Source organism: Mimulus guttatus, mitochondrion, assembly GCF_056151865.1.
Source record: "Mimulus guttatus mitochondrion, complete genome".
NCBI classification, from domain to species: Eukaryota; Viridiplantae; Streptophyta; class Magnoliopsida; order Lamiales; family Phrymaceae; genus Erythranthe; species Erythranthe guttata.
The window spans coordinates 7,501-27,500 of NC_018041.1; the positions used below are offsets into that span (position 1 = coordinate 7,501).

Below are 20,000 nucleotides of genomic sequence, written 5' to 3' on the forward strand. Positions count from 1 at the left end.
GAGAAAGCTGGATCAAAGGATGCTTTTGAAAAGGCCGATTTTCGGTATCAATTGCCGGATGAATTCAGTGACAGCCAAAGAAAGGAATTACAAACCAGTGTTCTCCGCCTTTATCCAATGAAGCGAAAAGCCTAGTTCTCTGTAAAGCCTTCACGGAGTTCAAGACCGGCATCCATGCTTATTCTTCTCGAGGTTGACTCTTCTCTAGATCTAGAACAAGGACGGGCGCGGCAAGCCATTCTCTTACAGCATAAGTACATTCTGACTTTCTATTTAAAGAAAGGAAAGACCTGAACACGATTCCGTAACACAGCTAGGCTTAAGGCCAACTACAGGCTATACTGACTACTTACTATTGTTCTAGAGCGGGGAAAGTCTTCATATAAAAAACAAGTGCCGTCCCCGATTCCTCTTATTGGAGAACTAGTCTAGTAGAAAGAATATTAACCGGCGAATTCCGATAGATAGAGTAGGGCCAAGCCCTTCTAAATCAATTCCAACCTTTCGCCCGGTCGCTAACCTATCTTTTTGAGTCCATGAGAAGGATTTTTCCCTATCATCGCTGGCGAATTCCGTCACCCACTTTAGCTTCGTGTGCATAGCCTTCCTTCTGCCTTCGGGAGAATAGATGTCTAATGAACTTCCCCTAGAAAGACTTGGGAACCCCATGTATAGTCTAATCTTTCTCTAAACGTAAGAGCTAACTATCTATCCTATCCGTAGGAGCTGTTTCTAAAGAAAGTACCTTAGGGGATCTTTGTACATTAGAAGATCCCGACTCTTTCCTAAGCAGATGCTCTGCAGCGTCCACGTGATTCATACCTAGGATGGGTGGCTCTCCATCTGATTCGTGAACTCGCCCAGACCGGAAGGAACTTTCCCTCCGAAAATGCTGAGTCGAGAAAGTTGTCACTGAACCGAATTCAGATGTGTATTTCGAGGTTCTTTATGAATCGGCTCTAGAGTAGCATTCGACGTCCTGGCTTCACTACCGATTCCATTCCACCCTTTTTTTTCTTTTCTCTGCTGACTTATTCTTAGTAATTAGCTTAGCCCCCTATTCTAGTTGTAGCAGCTGACGACAGGACGATAAGACAATGACAATCCAAGTTTGATTCCTTGGCTCCCATTCTCACCATTCCGCTGCATCTTCGTAGTATTTGACTCCCTTTGGTATTCCAGTTCTTTTGATTCCTTACGAGAAATTATTGAAGTGAACTTATCAAAGAAAGAGAGAGTTGTGGCAGCCAGAGTCTTACCGTAGACTTAGACGCGGCGTGACTAAACAAACACAAGCAATTGGTGAAGCCCATATTCTGAGATTTTGACATTCGCTCGAAATAAGCAAAGTGATGTTCTTTAGCATTGTGTGCGAAGTGGATAATCCATCCCAAAGCCTTATTGATAGCAGGGATTCGTCCTATCCACCAACCAAGCAAAGCAAGCCAGCCAACAAAGATTGATCCAGTTGGGGACTTTCCCGGGGATGGGAGTCCTTTATATGAGGATTCACCCCTGAAACTCGAAAGAGAGTCCTACCCTAGGCCCACAACAAGAATCGCCTAAGCCAATTAGCTGTTGCCGATCCCAAAGACGCCTTTGATTGAATGTTCACACCAGATCCACCGTCTGCACTTCCTACATTCACTCCCTGGAAATGGAAAGAGGAAAAGAGGAATTGTAACCTCCCGGTTTGCTGTAGTCAGCCTCACGGTGTGCCTGACTGGCGAGTCTGCCGTCTCCACAGCTTTCCCTTTGCTACCGTATAATAAGCCTAGAGTAGGCAGCTATCGAATCTAGCTATCCAGAAGTGACATACTAATGAATAGGAAGAGAAAGAGATTAACGAATAGACTGGATAAGAAAAGTCAAAATACAGGTGATGGGTGGTACACCTTCTTCTTTGACTTGCAAAAAACACGCCATAAGGCCTGCTTTCAGGCAGACAATCTTCACTAAACTCGACCCATAAGGAAGGGTGGTTTTTCTCCTTGTGTAGCAAAAGGGCTAAGCCATCTGGGCAGCATTTAGATAGTCTGGATAACTCTAAGCCAACCGAGGCGCAGGCATAGTCAAGGGTTGCTTCAGGATTTCCAAGTATGGTGACGAAGAATCCAACACCAGTAGAAGGAGACCCCCGCTTAAGTCTAAGTGGTTTATCTTAAGTCTAAGTGGTTTATCCGGTTCACCGAGGAGCTGGAAAGGCAAAGCCGCTGTAGCAGAGGTGGTGGGGTTCTCTGGGTCAGCATAGCCCATAGCGTAGCCAGAAGCACGAGTCAGATCATTAGTAGATACTGTTATTGATCCATCGCCAGTGGTTAGGCGTGAGAAGCATATCCTTTTAGAGAGAAAGATTGAGTGCTTGAAGCTCATCCAGTTGATCTGGCTTATGTACCGGCACCAGCAATAGCTTATTCATCACAGTCTTGTCCAACATCCTATTCGGAGTACTTTGAATACTCTTTAGAGCCGCATACCAATGTCTGTCTTTAAGCCTTGAGATCAGTTGCCTAACACTATTGATTTTGAGGGGATTACCATACCCCTTGTGTTCCAGACAAGAAGTTTAAGCATTAGGCTAAAATAGGAGGGTCATTATTGACCTCCAGCTCCTCAATGCCAACCAAAAGCTCATAGAAATGAGTTCAAACTACTTACTAGTAGAGTAGTAGAGGCGCATGGGAAGGAGAGCAATTCCAACTGTTTCCTATGGTGACAAATTCTATTGGGAGATTCTCACCAAAAGTAGAAAGGGGGGTTCTACCCATGGATCAGCTAACGCAGTTCAGATACTAAAGTAATCTCACCAGATTCAGTCCCGAGACGATAGGCGACCCACATTTCCTTAGAGGTACAAACCACCGGTTGAACTTCTCTTCGTCAGAATAAGGGAGCTCACTTCACAAACCCAAAGCGTCAAACTAAACTCACCTCGATTTAGCAATTACACGTTCAGTCCAGGAGTTGCAGAAGGGATAGAAGGATCTAGGCAAGTAAAGAACTTGCTTTGCTAATATCACTCTTCATAGGATCATTCGCCTTAAGGCTCTCTCAGTGAAATTCCAAAAACAGATTATGGAATGAAATTGATGAGAACTGTCTTGTCAGAAAAGCAAATCTCAGTAGTTCCAGAGGTGGATCGCCTTGGCTACAAGGCTCACTCCCTTGCTTTAGACGTATAGAAGGAGTACTTCTCACGAAATGACTTGCAGTGGCACTGAGAAAGAGATAGAAGAATGAGTGAGGAACTGGCTTTTGCTCCTCGGAAGGGATCTAGATTGAATGAATGCGCATGACTCGTACTCGCTTGTACCACCTTGGTAGCTGCAAATGAGTCAACCACGGAAAAGAAACTTTCACCATAGTGAGTGATATGCTCAAATCTCCGCTTTGACTTTCGCCTTTGAATCCTTTTGTTTTTAGCTTAGCTGTCGGGTGATCAATTTTCTATTTGATTTGGGCTTTCGACTTGGAATGAAAATGTTGGTATAGCAGTTTACTAGCATTAGTCAGGGTGCGCTTCAATAAAAAAGCGTAAGTAAGGCAATGCCGGAGTTCCCACTCATCTTAGTTTGATAGCCCTATTACTATGACTAAACTTTATTCGCGAATTCAAAGTCAAGTTCTGAGGCTTGACAAGCTGAAAACACGCTATAGACGGTGACTCCGACAAGGATTCGTTTTCGGTAGATCGAGCGATTCCTCCCCGTCTCACTTGGGAATCTTCCAATTAGACTCTTCCTGCCTGGCAGCATTGGCTTCAGACTCCGGACTGATCCCTTAGATGGTTTTGACATCTTGCGATGTTTCTTGAGACAAAGCACCTCGTTCCATTCCCTGTGTACCGTCCATCTGAGAACCTTGGTCCCACTTCGAAGTTTGTAACTGGTTGCGATACTGGAGCTTCGTGATTGACAAACCAACTCAATCTGGTCCAACAGTTGATATTGACATTTTATGTCTTGTGACGGATTGCTTCTTTGATAGATTGTTGCGTCACCTGGGATGGAACATGAAATGCATATAGAAAAGATAGGTTCAATTCAGGACAGGTTGGTTAAGGTAGTTGTGTTGGCTCGCCAGCCTTGTTTCAGAGTCCTTGGTACTCTCTTCAGCTAAAGCCCTTAGTTAATACTATTAACGGGGGAGGGCCCCTCTGGTTGCTTCGACGTCTGGTTTTGAAGTTTGAGAATTTGATTGCTATAATGGAACTTCACGATTGGGATTGTTGACTCATCATGATAGGGCATTATTTTTTTGCGTATATAGAAGGTCCAGTTCATTAAGTTGAGACAGCTGTAGGCTCGAACTGACGTGTAAAGAGCACTAGTTGAAATAAACCCTGGTGAATCTTCTGGCTCTTCTGGTGTCTCAGGGTAGGCCATCGCCCAGGATGCTTGGATCAGATCTGCTTCATCACGACTTGGTGGTCTTTTTTCGGATCTCTTTCATTACTCGGTGGTATTTACGCAGCTAAACTAAAAAGGAGTTGCTGACTATCAAACCTCGGCTTAATAGCACTAGCACTCGATCTTCTTATTAACAGGTCGACCTCCACCTATTTATTAAGTTAAGAAGAAGAAAGGCTTTATCGAGAAGCAGGCTTAAGAGTGGATACTGAGATCAGAAGTTCTAAAGGAGCATCTGTCGTCTCTCCCGTTCTTCCCGGAAGTCAGTGACTTTGAAGAGAAATGGAGGACAGGGAATCTAAGGTTTCACTCCAATGAGTCAGATGTGACTTAGTCAAATTCAAAGAAAGTTCCAGTTCGGGCTATCGATTGGCTTTGAAGTGAAAGAGTGGATTGAGAGGAAGCGCGGTACTTACGGCTATCTACTCCGGTCTTCAAGCTGATTGGCAAGGCCAAGGGAAAAAAGAAAAGAAGCCGAGCTCCCTGAGATTGCTCACTTTCTCTTCCCCTATTTGTTTGTGCCTGCCTTCAGCTCTTTGCTTATGCTCTCTTACTGAGATGGGATGGGAAAGGAACTCCGTAATCAATCCACGACTGTCTTGGACATTAGTCTTCTTCTGTAGGCGATCCATCTTTCTAGCCAAAGGGTTCCGAAGTGCGTCGAAAGAGCTGGTCGGGCCTCAAAGAAGAAGATAGTATAATACCATACAGTTGTTGCCTTTCATTAAACTATCCTTTAGGATTGAAAGAAGACTTCGCTTTATAGATGAAGGAGCATACTAGCAATGAGACGGGGGATTAGATAAAGAAGTAAGCCTCTCGATCCAACTATAGGCTTCAAGTTGATCAAATTCTTCGGGCGTTCTCCTTTTATACCGCTCCTGCCTTCCCAAAGGGTACGACTTTCAATTGGGTTGGGAGAACTTGAAACTAGCTAGGGCGCCCTCGTTTGGGGTATAACTGTTAGAGGAAAGCGAGCGTAACGAATACCCTCTTTATTGTTGCTTTCAACTGAACAACATGGCCTTGCCGCCCCGCAGCTGAAAGAGACCTCAAAAGGTAAAACAGGTTTGAGCAACCAGGGTACGGAACCTTTCGCTGTAGTAGTACTTCTTTAGAACGAGCTAACTCTTCCCTTTTTGCTCTACGCGTGATCCGGGAATACCACCTATCTCTATCTATGGAAGAAGGCCCTGGGAACGACATTCGAGCTAAAGCCTTACGCGAGAAGTTGCGCGAAGGGGGTGGGTCATGGAGAAAGACCAACTTCCCTCTAGTCTGATAGATCGCTTGCTTTCTCTTGCGCATTAATGACTTGATCGAGGAATTGCGTATGAAAGGTTTATGGTCTAGGCTATCTATCTAGTACGATCGATCATTCCGTAAACTGGTGTCAGTCTCGGTTTAGAAAGTGGATATTGATTCTGATGAATTCGGATGATGTTCCATTTCTTCATTTCCTACCAAGCAATGACCTCTTTCTTTCCCGCACTTTCCCGCAAATACCTGCATCACCTTTATGCTCTGCGAGTCTAATGGCAATAGTGAGCTCGGCTGTTCCCACCGCCTAACTATCCACAACGGGGATAAGGAACGGATGCTACTAAACAACCTGAACTAGGCTACTACCGAACAGCTCCTACCTTATATTTGAGACAGATGAAATAGCTATAGATCTGAACCTAAGTACTCCTCCCGAGGCGCAGCCGAAGCTGATAGTTTAGTCTACATTCCGGCATCCATAACCTCACGATTCATTACTTATTCTTGTTCTTCTTATCACCTAGCAACTCCTGGTATCAGACTAACTAGAGCCGCTTGGCTTACCTTCTTCATAGAATGCTTCCCGCGAAGTAGTGAAGGCAGAAGAATAGTCACTACACCTTATTTGCTTTCCCCCTGTCCTTCATCCGTTCTGTCAGCAGTACGCTTCTCCTCAACCTTCGGCTTACCAAACTGCCCTTATCTTGTCTTATGAGTTGTGACTTCACTGGCTGGCCCTTAGTCACTTGAATGATTATATTCATAGAAAATCTAAGGATTACCGTCTTTCATTTACTGTGAACTGAGGGGTTTAACCTGGGCTGAAAGCTTCCATGTCATCTTTATCAGATGAAAGAGACGAAAAGCCCGAAAAAACAAAGGAAATGGCGGATTATTGCGAGCTCAGGTTGGCTTGCTTTTAGGCCGAAGCGATGGTAATATTGGTAATCATTGAGTTCTATTAATTCGAAGTACAGCTTGGAACTGGCTGCCTTCTCTCTGCGTTCAAGGTCTATCTCTCAACTCATTCTTGCCGAGCTGCTGGAAAGCTGAATAAGGTGCGTAGCTGTAAAGAAGGGGGCAATTAATAGAAAGAGTCAGTCTCCTTCCGAAGGTCAAATCCATTGGACACAGAATCCTCATCTTCAAATTCACGTTCTTTTGCTATAATTCGGGGGGCTTGCTTCCTTTGTGAGAAAGACGGGAGGGAATGTGCACGATTGAATGACCATGACTTTTCTCACAGCCAGCCCCTTCTTTTTCTGCCTGCCACATCTCTCTTCGATAGCGGGGCTTGGGGGTAGAACCCATATAGATTCGCAAGCACGGACTCGGCATAATCATTAGTTTATGCTGGAACGCCATGGACAATTACTCACAAGCTCGGCCTCAGTCAAGCAAAAGAGTGAAAGCGGCTGCCCCTCCCTACTGTCAAGCAAAAGAAAAGAGCCAAACTGACCCTCCCCCCTTCACGAGGTTGGCCTACTCATGGATTTTGTTCAAGTGTCGTTGCTGGCAGTTCGGGCGCTTTCCTACCTGGACGGATCAAACTGACCGAAATCCTCATTATTACCATTACCACCAATTGGACGAAGGCTCGAAGTCAACCAATCGTAGAGGAGAGCGCTGAGACTCATCTACCTCATCTTGATCCTTCCTTTTCGCTTGAACCAAACCTTTCACCTGACTCCTGACCGAAAGTGTGAAGTTGGTGATCGCTAAGGAGACTTTACAAAGCCAATCCCGGAATTGGCTTACCTTTTGTTCATTGCTAATCCAAGTGCTTTTGTTCTTGGCCCGCTTTCAACTCTTCCCCTTAGACCTTTAGACCTGACCAAGAGAAGTCACACCGGTAGCCAATAACTCAGAAAGAAAGGTCCCTCGAGCTTTATTAGTAGTTACACGAGTGCTCAGATCAATACCGAAACACATATGGAGTGCCTGGCCCGGACCATCTAAGTATGGGGAGTGCCACTACTGCTTTCATTGTTCTACTATTGAGTGCAAGTCTCGCTCATTGAATTGCTGCGGTGCTGTCTTGAGAAAGGGAATCCCGACCTCCATCTCTATCCGTGCGAGAGTAAGAAGTAGAAATAGGAATGTTTGACGTAAACGTAATAAGTAGTGTAGTGGAATCTTTGTGATTGAAGTTCGCTTCTCCAGAGCTAGAATCGAAACTTCCTCTGTTTGTTGGAAAGAAGTCCGCTCTTCGGTCATCTACTCGGTCTACTATAGAAGAGAGAAGCTAAGCTGCTACTGCAGACAGGACTTAGGGGTAAGCAGGAGAGGCTGGAGACACGGAACTATCAGCACTGTAAGCAGAAAGGACTAGAGCTTCACAGAGGGGTCATCGAGCTAGGTCAGAATCCTCAACTCAAGGCTGATGAAAAGAGAGTCTAATTCTGTAAAGTCAAGAAAGATCTACCCCGGAACCAGCTCTTCATAAAAGAAAGCCAGCAATTCAAAGCAAGAAAAACTGAATAGCTAACGCGCTTCCTCCTTCGTTGAGGGCTTGGTTAAGGCTCGGCCTCGGCCTGTTCTAACTCCTTACCCGATAGAAAAGTTTCAAAACATGGAAGCTAACCCAACAGTTAGGGTGTTGGCTCTAAATTCAATAAAAAGAGAAGGTCCATTCCTTTCATGCACGAGCACCTACCCCCAGCTTAGTCTAAAAAGTCACCTAATCCAACTCTTGAAAGAGCTAGCAGAACAGCCAATCTTTCTTATTCGGGAATTGCTTCAGATGAGACTAATGGTAAAGGCGCTTCAACTCATTCAACTCAATGGACCGGGACCAAGGTAAGGCCTCCTTTAGTAAGTTCCAGAAAGTCAGAGAAACTCCTTTATTTTAGTTCTTATTAGGTTAGACAAGAAGGCGAGAATAGCCTGATCCGAATTTTCTATTCGTTTTATAGGAAGACAAGAGTGAGAGGGCAAAATAGATTGAAATGGAATCTGTATATTTACTTTGAGTGGACCTTCCTATCATGATAAGTAGTAGCACCGAAGCTCATGCTGTCATCAAGTTGAGGACTTCTTGAGGATTCCTTGCAACGGGACAGAGACTAGAGAGTCAAGACTGGTCTCTTACTGCCCCTTCTTGTTGAATAGTCTTTCATGTTGAAACTGTGCGGCAGACTCTCTCTATAAGAGCAAGACTCGTGCTGAGAAAGACCATGCAAGATCAGTAGGTAAATAAACAGCTTTCTTTCGTCCAAGTCCTTCTTCTATTCGTTTTTTTCTTTTTTTGAGCATCTACAGCTAAGGCTTTCGTTAAATCCCTTCTTTTGTTCATTAAGCACTCTATTTATTAGGAACTGTAACGCCTTATTTATTCTCTTTAAGCAGTGAGTCAGAGTCAGCAGTCACTCCATTTGTGAAATTCTGTTATGCTTCATGCTTGTTTTGTTAGAACTTTTAAAGCAGGGATTTTAGGCTTGCTCAACCAAGCAAGTAAGGATCATATTCTTAACACATGCTAATCGAAGCCTAGATAATCAACTTTGAAATTGAATCCCTAAAATCTGCAAGGAAAGCGGCTACGCGACTTGATCCAAGCAAGCACTCCACTCTCGTAATTAAGTCTCCTGTACCCATTATGCTCTCTTCTTCATTGATAAGAAAGAAAGGTAGAAAAGAAGAACCTATATAGTCAAAATCAAATATTGTTTTCAATCCGTCTTTAAGGGTAGATAGCTCTCCAAAGTTCCGGCTCTCTCTTTCTATATGCAATAATTTGAATCACCTACTTGGTACGCCCCTTCTGGCACAACACACACCCCCACTCACAAGAGCACACCTTAAATTCGGATAGAGCACACCACCCTAATTCCTAAACCAAGGAAAGGACCGCGGTCATACTTTTAAACGAGATAGGCCTTACACCTGGGGCGATTGATCGATTCTGCCGTTGACTCGAATTCTTCGGGAACGAAGGATACCAGTACCAGACTAATAGAATCGTCGAGCACTAGAATCCGACGGACCGACCTAGTGATAGGAAGAGAAAGAGCAGATCGCAACTGGCGAGCGATCGATTGGCTCTCTGTTATAGGAACTCGAAAGGCGAATTCAGGCTCAATCTAAGGATTGATAGATCGATTGGAGATTGATTGAGTGCCCTATTAGAGAAGGCCGATGGGTAGACCCAATATCTATCAGTACTCGCGATCTGGGGAGTACCTAGGGAACTTATAAGGCCTCTACATTGAGGGAAAACCTACTCTACGTGAAAAAGGAGAAGTGCACTTTTGCATAACCTCTGTTTTCCTTGGGCATTGGAAGAATCACAAATGTAGGAAGGAACTGGTTGATATAAAAAGATCTCTGACCATATGGTCTTAAGTTGAGTATAGTACTCAGCAACAGTCATATCCCCTGACTCAGATTTTTGACTTCTTATTCAAGCTGGAATATCTTAGCTTCATTTCCTATGAAATCAAGATCATGGAAATCAAAGACCATACCTGTTTAGCCGATGCCATAAACATAAGACTGGTAGCAATTGTAGGCTCAATTGCATTGAGAAGCCATGACATGACCAGCTGATTTGTGGAACTCCAGTCAGCCATCTTGGTCTCACTCATATTGGGGATCAGAGACAGAAGGACAGCGAGCTGATACATGAAGCTCCATAAACGCTTTCCTCCAATGAACAGACGAACCGAGCGAGCTCAATGCAAAGAACTCGAGTGAGGAGATCTGGTTACTTTGTAGAATATGTAATACGAGGAGGCAATGAATATGGAATGGTTGGTTGTATACCGAGGCAATGCTATGATTCTTTTCAGCCAAAAGCCTATTCTTTATGGTGTGCCAATTGCTAATCATAATCCCTAAAAATAGAGGTAACGTAACGGGACGGACAGTAAATCAGATAAGAAGATAAGGGACGAGAGGTAGCGGTTCTGTGGTTCGGCGGGTAGAGGAAGATCACTATGAAGAATAAAAGGCATCGGAAGAGTTAGCCCAAGAGGTAGCATTTGGGAACGATCCATATCAATTGGTATGAAAGCCTACAGCAAGAAAGAAGGAAAGAACGAATGATAGGAATGTAGCGGAAGAAAAAAGTTCAAAAAGCTTTTGTTGCCCTAAACGAGTAACAACAAGTTTAGGAACGAGATTTCTCACTGAACTACTACATCAATTGAGAAAGAAAAAGCCCATGCTTTGGTCTAGCACCGGTTCCGGCAACTCTTTATAGATGTTATTTCGGATATCCTGGACTAATAATTCAAAAATGACTGAGCGACTATATCATGGGAATATTCCACTGCTGAACGGCGGCTAAGCCCATTAAGAACAGCTTACTATAGTATCCAAATCCCATCGTATACTTGACGAGGCAAAAGAGTGAAAGTGGGAATCAGCATAGGGCGCTGTAAAGGCAATTCTTTAAAAGATAAATAAAGGTGAAGTCCTCCCCCTCTTACTAAGGGTAGCTAGCGAGAGGAATACTAATGATTATCCATGAAAGAAGGCTGGATGGAATTCAGCGAAGACGAATACTAAAGATTCATGGGGACCTCAAAAAAGAGGGGATAGAGAGCGCGGAACGGGCTTTCCAAGCATAAAACAATCCCTACCTATACATTCCATGGCAACAGACAGAAGGCAGTTTTGTCGTTGTTCTTAACCCCAGGCCCATTTCCGTTCCCAATAATCTCCATGAAAAGACTACCATGATTTCCGAACGAACCGAGGTAGAGTCAAGGCATGAAAAAACTTTTCTATGATCCGCTTATTTCCAAGTACGTATTATCCGCTACGTTATCCGCCGTCTCTGCGGCCCGCCAAAAGCCTACCCTCTCTCGGATATTGAGTGGGTTGACCTGGGCTGGGGGGGATTGGGGTTGCTTTTCTTTAGGACTTTAGTTTGTCAAAAGGCTCGAAAGACCTACTTGATGAGTTTCCTTATGAGTGAGTTTGTAGGTGTCTTTAGTCGAGTGTAGCGAAGGGATTCTCCTAAGAGAAGCTTTAGAGGGAATAGAGGTGAAACGACTTTTCTTCGCTGCTTCTTTGACATAAGATTAAACGAAAGCGGTTGCTAATGCTTGTAGCTTGCTTCTGTCCTTAGTCCATTTTTGGCTGAAGCTGTTTTGACTGCCATATATTTTTTGAATCGAATACCTTCCTCTGTCATCTCTGGTCTGTCTCTTTTTGAGAGAAGATTTTCTACCCCGCCTGACTATGAAGAGCTTCGAGTCTATCGGGAAAGGATGTGGTGGTAACCCCCGCAGCTTTGTCTAGAACCGGGCGGCCAGCCGTGTAGGAAGACTCACCCTAGCCACTATAGCGACCCCACCCCCAACTCTAGCTGAGAAGCACCCTCTATCCACTTCCCCTTTTCCGTGTGCCCAAAAGCCCGGTTTATGAGCCCCTTTCCGATTCCCTCACCCAATCTCATGAGAAGCAAGTCCAGCAGGCCCTGCCTTAACCTGTCCTCAGACAGCCAGCCCTCACCAGGCTGCTGGCATTGCTAAATGCTCCGCCACGAAGCAAGCTTTCCCGAATACGACAGATGCGGAAGTGGCTAAAGAAGTCGGAAGAAGAAAGTAGTTGGACAACTGTATACACGAGGTATTCTGAGAATTGGCAACATTGACAGAAAGGGGAAGGGTAGGAATAAACTTTTTTAGGTCTATCTCTACTAAAGTAGTCGGCCTAACCTTCGGTTCTCGTAACCAAGTTTTTATTTCTCACTCCTTATATACTTTTTCTTACTTCATCCATAATGACTTTCTTTTAAATTGTGTGAAAAAAAACCCTCTACTTCTAACTAAAGGCGAACAGCCGGCATTGCAAGCAAATAGAGAGCCCCCACCAGTTTGAGCCGTTGCGAGCCGGAAAGTGTACCGGCTGTTTGAGTCGCGAAAGGGCCGCTTGCTTAAATTAGATTATTATTAATAATAATAATAATAGACATATAATATTCTATATCTATCTATAAACAATAATCCACAAAATAGAACATTTTTTGATCCAATTGTTCATTCCTGGGAAGAGGAAGAAGCAGATAGAGCAAAGGCCTCCTCTTTCCATCCGCTCTTCCCTAAGTGAGCGAATTGCATGTAGAGATCCGTAAGGGCTTATAGTTTAATTGGTTGAAACGTACCGCTCATAACGGTGATATTGTAGGTTCGAGCCCTACTAAGCCTACCACCCCCTCTCTTCACCTGATACAAGGCAGTCGAAGTACCCGCCGCCCTTTCGATCTAGTCCCACCAAGAAGAAGTGGAGCTGAATTGGCATCCGCCTGAGATGGGTTCTTTTAAGATTCATGTTGATGCGGTTCTCTAACCAGGTTATCACAAAGAAAACATTGGAGTGGTGGGTATAGATCTGACTGGGCTACTCATAACTGGAATAGGGTCTATTTACGCCCTTTTTTCGGTGGACATGGCGGAGGCTCATGCACTTACACTTAGGAAAGGTTCTGACCTGGCTTTTTCTCTACAGCTATCTTATCTTTATATGTATGAAAACAGATTCATCTCAGGTCTTTCAAGCTTTTCATAGTCAAAAGTCGTCTACAGATCGCAGTCTGAGGCCTATTGTTAGCGATGTGCAGCAACTCCTGATGTCCTACCACAGCTGGTCGGTATAAAGGGTGAACAGATTAGCCAATGCTTCGGCCGATTGGGTGGGAAAGCATCTTCCTGACTGACTGTGTCGACCTTACTGGGTGCAGAGTCCTCCACCAGATATTCTTGCTATTTTAAGAGAAGATCATCATTGGTCTGACTTAGGCCTTGATGTCTTTTGATTTCAGCTTTCAATGCCCGGAATAGGAAATGAGATGATTCGATAGTGGGAACTCATAAGCGCTCATCCATTCTATGCCGGTAATCGAGGAGGCTATGCTTAAAAGATTGCATTCGACGCCGGTGATCAATCAGGCAGGATAGCATTTTCCCTTTCCGACCGGTCTTTGAGTAGAATACCCCTTCTTCCGCCTACCCTTGACTGGGGTTGGCTAGGGCCTTTTATTCATAATCATAGTATGTGGCTATCGCTCCTACTTCTGCTTGTCATTTTAGTACTTGTAATGTCTTTGGCTTCACGCCCCGCAACCTATCGGTCAAGTGTCTACGCTACTCACCTTTGAAATTGAGTGGCATTTGGGCCCATAGATAGAGTCATCCCATCCAATGCCTTTTCCTTAGCTTCTGCTTTCTGGCTTTCTGCAAGAGAGGTGCCAGGTTCATCAGGGTCGAAATCAAACCTGATAGAAGATTCATCAACGCTGGGCACAGTGCTTGAAGATTGAGGGCTTTCCTAAGTAGAAGGCATGGAACTAGCGCTTCGCACTTGACCTTTCCACTAAGCTCTTGGAACCTTTCTATCCCGAGCCGCTCACTTGGTTTGAGTTGTATTCCGATCCTAGAAACAAAGCCAAGAAAGGCTAGTCCTAGTCATCCTTCTTGATAGATTTCTTCATCAAAGCAAAGAGAGGTTTCAGTCTCAGAAGTGGCATTCAGTTCTCCTCTGCCGATGCTGCTACGCTTCTCTGATCGCTAAGCCCTCAGAACTACATTCCCGGATTGGTTGATGTTATCTCAGTTGATGTTTGAAGCATAGTTCAAGTGAAAAAGATCCCTATCAGGTGAGTGCCGAGCCTTTTGATTAGCCGCATTTATGACTTCTCAAAGTCTGGCCTGGCCCTGCCACCTCTACTTCTACTACGATCAGTTTCGAACCTGGGAAAATCACTCTTTTATACGCTATTTGAAGTTGGAAGATTCCATTAGTTATCTTATGATATTCTATCATCGGGACAGGAATGGAGTGACCGAGGGGACGGACGAGGGGAAGAAGTTTCTACTATTGCTATGACTGGCAAGCAAAGAGGGAAGACTAGAAAAGAGACCCGCTTTAGCGGGGGAATATGAGATAGCGACTTTACTTATTGACCTTCATGAGCATGGGTGACTGCATCTCATCTTTCATTTCTGATTGAGAACATTATGAACCCGAAGCCCTCACGATATGACAGAAAGATGCCACCAAGCGCGAAAGAGTATCGACCTCAGCCTGCCTAAGGAAATGGAATCGGGGATCAACTTCTCATTCTATCTTTAATAGAGAATCGAGAAAGCCCTCACTCTTCAAGTCCTTTTGCCATCAGCAAGTCAGTCTGCCCGTCTTTCAGGAATCACAAGCTATCACGGAAATATCAATTTGGTCACTAGGAAATCCCCAAGATCGGGGCTAAGAAGTTGGAGAAAGAAAGCCACGGTGGATTGATAGATTACTAATCTGGCCCCAGTCTTTGACTGAGGAAGGGACCCAGCAAGTCAAGTCAAATCCGAAGACGACCTTCATTTGAGAAAGTCAGAAGATATTGATTGGCAAAAGCCCATTGTCAGAGAGATGAAAGAAAGCAAAGGATTCGAGGAGTCATCCCATGATCTAACCGGGATAGAAATAGAAATAAACGGAAAAAGGAGAGACCAGAACAGATGCGCCAGCTGTCGAGATTATCCAATTACTTGACGTTGCGAAAGACATAATCTGAGGTCAAGCAGGAGCGGCCACTGAACCCGTTCTAGCGTCGTGGGATGAACCAGAAAGAGGATCAAACATGAAAGTAGGGATTGGCCCCCTGGGATTCCTGAGGTTGACCCGCCTTCGAAGAATCGGGCAACAAAGATTCAATAAAGATATGTACATATATCTCCACAATACAAAGGTCCGAAATTGTGTCCGTCTAAGCTAAGTAGCCGACTCTTGTAGGTCTAGTCAAGCCTGATAGAATATCTAAGACTAATTAGACCGACAAGGAGAAAGAGGGGCTTACTTGGTGGCAGGTTGCCTTCTTCTATCCTCACCTTGCTTCCTTTAGGCCTGGGATTACTATCTCCTTGTGAACAGGGTTTCTGGTAGAATGAGTCCTAAAAGGCTGGGAAAAAGAAGCAGGGACTAAGAACCTTACGATAGCACGCTTTCTTTATAGATCATATATCCCCTTGGAGTAAGAACCGATAGCAAAAGAGATTCTAGCGTAGGTATACTCAGTCCTTATTTATTCTAGATCTAAACCCAGGGAAGCTAGGGTTTGCCCGTTCTCATACAGCGCTCTTTTAGGCTAGGTTTACTCCTAGCATGAGGGAATTAGCTTAATAGAAAATGACCTATCCACAGGGACTTCAACCATGGAATTAAAATATCTAGCACTTTATATTCCTTCTAGCCAACCAATCTCCACTTTCTTGGAACTCGGGACTGACCTTCAAATAGCATGTTGATTTATAAGCGTACTTTCTTTCTCCCTCAAGACTGAAAAGATCTGACCTGGGATAGAGCTAGAGCGTGCTATTGTAGAGCGTAAGTTACCATGCGCTGGAGGAGCCGAAGGAAGAAATTCGAGAAGTTCAAGATGAGAAATAGGAGTAGGAGAACGAGCTATCGAGTCAGCTATCCCCTGGCTGTATCCAGCTTGGTTTGTAGTAGTACCCGCTAACCTGCCAGCCAGTATTGACTCATTCTACCAGCTAATCCTCTTCGACTAACTCATTCCCAGGGGATATGATATAGAGGAAGGAAGTCTACCCTCGTAGCCAGAGCTCAAGTAAACCAATGCCTTGTAAGAGTCAGCATTCTACCCTACCTTATATCCGTAAGCCAAACCCTATCCTCCAATGAGTCTACTCCTGCCCTTGTTTCCAGCTTGGGAATGAGAGTGAGGATATTGGAATTGAAGGAAGTCCCCTGAGATTGGGATAGAAGTAAGGGTAAACTAGTGGAAGGATATTCTAAGGAAAGTGCTGGCGCTATAGTCAGTCATTCCCCTTTGCCCATGCCTTTTAGTAGTTAGCCTGGTGCTAGGAGAAGCAAGCCAGCTAAGCAACTAATCAAGTAAGCTAGAAAGAAAGTTTCAGTCCATGGGTAATCCTCTATAGTCGAAGTTGGACCTGACATTGGGAGTTGCCATAGGGTCTACCCCTAAGAATAAGAAGGAAGAGTTTGCGAGACAGTTGCAGATTCAATTCCGTCAAACCCTCTTGCATAGGAAAGGGTATCCCTCCCACAGACCTCTGTCTTGGTCGCCCCTACTTATTTTCTCGATCAATCTTTCGTTTTCTCACGTGCTCTCGCGGCGTGATACCCCATTCACTCTGGTGCATGTCTCCCGGGTAGTCTTTTCCCCTTAAGTTTCCGTTTTCGTCTTTCCGTTGTCTTTTTTCTAAGTGGAAGAGAGGCATGGTTGAGTTGGGGTCTAGTCTTCTGGTTCTTTCTTCTTGCTTGTCGTTCTGCCTTCCTTCTATTGATCTAGGTCCCTTTCTAGTAGGAGTAGCTTATCTCTTCCTTTTCTTCTAGTGCTTAGCGTGCTCTTTCTGTCTGAGTAAGATAAGGGAGTAGTATGCTGCTTCCTCCCCTTGGGTATCCAGGTTGTAGTCCCCTAGCTTTATCCTTTAGTCGTTGAGGGAAAAACCTTCTGAGTTCCCGAGGAAAATGCTCTTTCTTTTCCTTTTATTCGAGCGAGGGTTGCAGGTGGAGAACCGGCCTATTCTTACTAACTAAACAAAGGAAGTACAAGTTCCAAGAAGAGTCCGTTTCCTGTGTTATGAAGAAGAAGTCCTATCGTTACGTTCCCTCTTCACGAGGATATTTTATGCGCTGTCTCTTTCTACCCCTCAACTCTCATAGTGGTGAAATGTTGGCTCTGTCCTTCTTCTTTTTATTGGGTCTTACTTCCTTGCTAGTTACTACTTCCGCAGAAGAAAGTCAATCAAGAAGAAGTTGTTTTGACACGCTAGCCCCAGTGTTCTTGCTGCCATTCCTCTACATTGGACTCAACAAGGACTAAAAACTCGCTCTGACTTTCATTCTTAGACCAAGGTCTTCCCCACCCCTGAACGGGGAAGAGGCAACACCTTATGATTGCCAGCACTTCCATCTTCTTAGGAAAACCCTCCGCCCCCTAAGAACAAGAAAAGACCTGCTACCCCATCTTCCACGAAAAGAGAGTATGATGGACTTTTAGGAGTGAATCACTCGCTATCAGCATCTTCTTCTTTAGGCTGCCTTGCCCATTACCGCACACGCGGGGCTACGGTACCAATCAATCAGTTGAGCTAGGTTGTCCTTTCTTCCAGCTTTGAGGGTTCTAGCCTAGAAGGCAGAAGTGTCAATGCTTTTCGCTACTAAATGTCCTTTGTTTTAGTTATAGGAGAAAGTCGTTCTCATACCCTGGGTTTTTCTTCCTCTGGATGTTAGGGTGGCATAAGTGGGAATCCGTGTCGCTACGGTCAAGCCAATGAATCTACATCGGTCTATCTACGTACCGTACCTTCCATCATAAGGCAAATCTCTTCTCTTATAAGCAAGCGCGTTTGAGGAGCCCCATCTTTCTTTCGTTCTGGTATCATATGTATCCCCTTCTTTCCTGAGTTAGCTGAGTTTGTTCTCTTCCTTCGGGGGCTTATTGTTAGAAAGAGAGGGTCTGAGCTGCTATATCTTTGCTTGCGGTGAAAGAATTTGAATGACGAGGTATGCGAAGCAACCGCCGAACTCAACGACTAATAAGAGAAGGAAGAAGGATCAATCATTGTCGCCTAGGGCGTTCCTGCTTAATATAGCTGTTGTAGCAGTTGTAGCTCTTCCTTTGATGAAGGAACTCAACATTCCAGCGTTGGAAATGAGCTTCTTTGTGGCAGACTTCGGTATCGAAAAATGTGGCTTTTGAGCCTAGGATTTCTATATCGACTTTCATTCACTCCCCACTTGAAAGTCATTGTTAGGTAAAGCATCTCTAGCGGACGCAATTAGTTAATCTTCTTAGTCGCTCGGAGAAAGGTAGCGAAGTACGAGTACTCAATTCAGATTCGATATCTGGGCTTTCTTCTGTTGGAGTGAATCCCTTGCTTGGTTCTTCCGTGCGGGGAGGGTATAGTCTAAAATTATTTTATTCTTGATCGAAGCTCTATGTCTCATTAAGTCCTTCGCAAGCTTCAAGGAAAAATAATTTCACCTCCTTCTTTTCGCGAAGGGAGGGTTAGGAAAAACCTTATCTTATATAGGCTATTATCATCAGTAAGAGATCGATCTTTGAAGGACCAGATGGAAATGACCTTTTTCATTTCATCTTTTTATTCCACTGAAAGTGGCATTTCAATAACAGCTATTATTTCAATCTCCAGGAGGGATGATACGCTTCCGATCGATCTGTCTTCCCCATGTCGGTACCGCTTCGTAAGCCCTATCAATTCCTCCCCGGTAGAAGACTCAACCTTCAATCAATGTCCGTCCCCTGCCCACACTCACCTCAACCTCACAGGTAGCCTAGCCAACGGCTCCACAGAAAGAAGACCAATTTCTATTGATTTCATCCGCCATGTGTGGATAGAAGACGACCGACTTGAGCTGTTGCTAAGAGAATGTATAGAATGAAGATCAACACCGATCATATGACACAAAAAGCTTCGCTACATTAATGGCTTCCTATATCAAACTTCGTTTAGTTACTTTGGGAAGGAAAACGTTATAGTCGTAGGAGTAGTTACCCAGTAAGTAGGCTATATTACCATCAATAGCAAGCATGAACCTTACTTATTCGTTTCGTTAACAACCCTGAGGTATCTAAAAAGCCCTTCCCATATTGGCCTGTCCAACAAGATGTTGTTCGGATGCGAGCTCAATCTACACTACATTACATTATAGATGCTACGAATCGCATTCCTAAGCTAATTCTGGCTGCTAGATTTCCAAGGAGGAGGGGTTCAGGAAAAAGATTACACTGGCGGATGTCTTATCTATCTTTAATCGGACTAGGAGAAAAGAGTTCCACATCTCTCTCTCTAACGCAGCTGTAGCTCATAGATTTATGTTAAGAGTCGAGATCTCCTAAACGCGAAGGAGGATCTAGCCGTGGATGATGTCCCAGCTGGAGAGTTTTTCATATTAATGCCTGCCCTAGTGGAGATTCCAACTATCAAAATGATCTTTCTTTTTATTCGACAGGTATGTGACCTTAGGAATTAGGTTCGGGAGTTGCTTTAGCAATTTAAGCTGGCTCCAGGTGTAAGTAATAGAAAAAGATTGGGAAAGACCATGGAGGTTGAAAAACCAGTGCTTTTGGGGAAGCCTTTCATCGAGAAGAAAAAATAAAAGAGGACACTGACTAAACCTCTGGGCTCTTTTTCTGTAAAGATCATTCTCTTAAAGGGAAATTTCTGCACTCATTTCAAATCATAGAGGTCGGGCTTCAGTCGAACAACCTTCTCCCTTTATTTATTATGGAAGACTTTTTGAAAGAGGAATGACTTGGGAAGTTGCTACCTCGAGTGTTGTATCCAATCCAGTGTATCCCTATTAGGGAACTGGCAA

The 20,000-nt window shown here is 44.3% G+C and overlaps 1 non-coding gene across 1 annotated transcript, besides 1 other annotated feature; it reads left to right on the top strand.

The window, feature by feature from the left end:
* Positions 1 to 20,000: part of a repeat region (repeat R1; copy 1) that runs on past both edges of the window.
* On the top strand, positions 12,757 to 12,838 carry trnI-CAT-1. Its single transcript has one exon. It is a non-coding gene; the product is annotated as a tRNA-Ile (tRNA).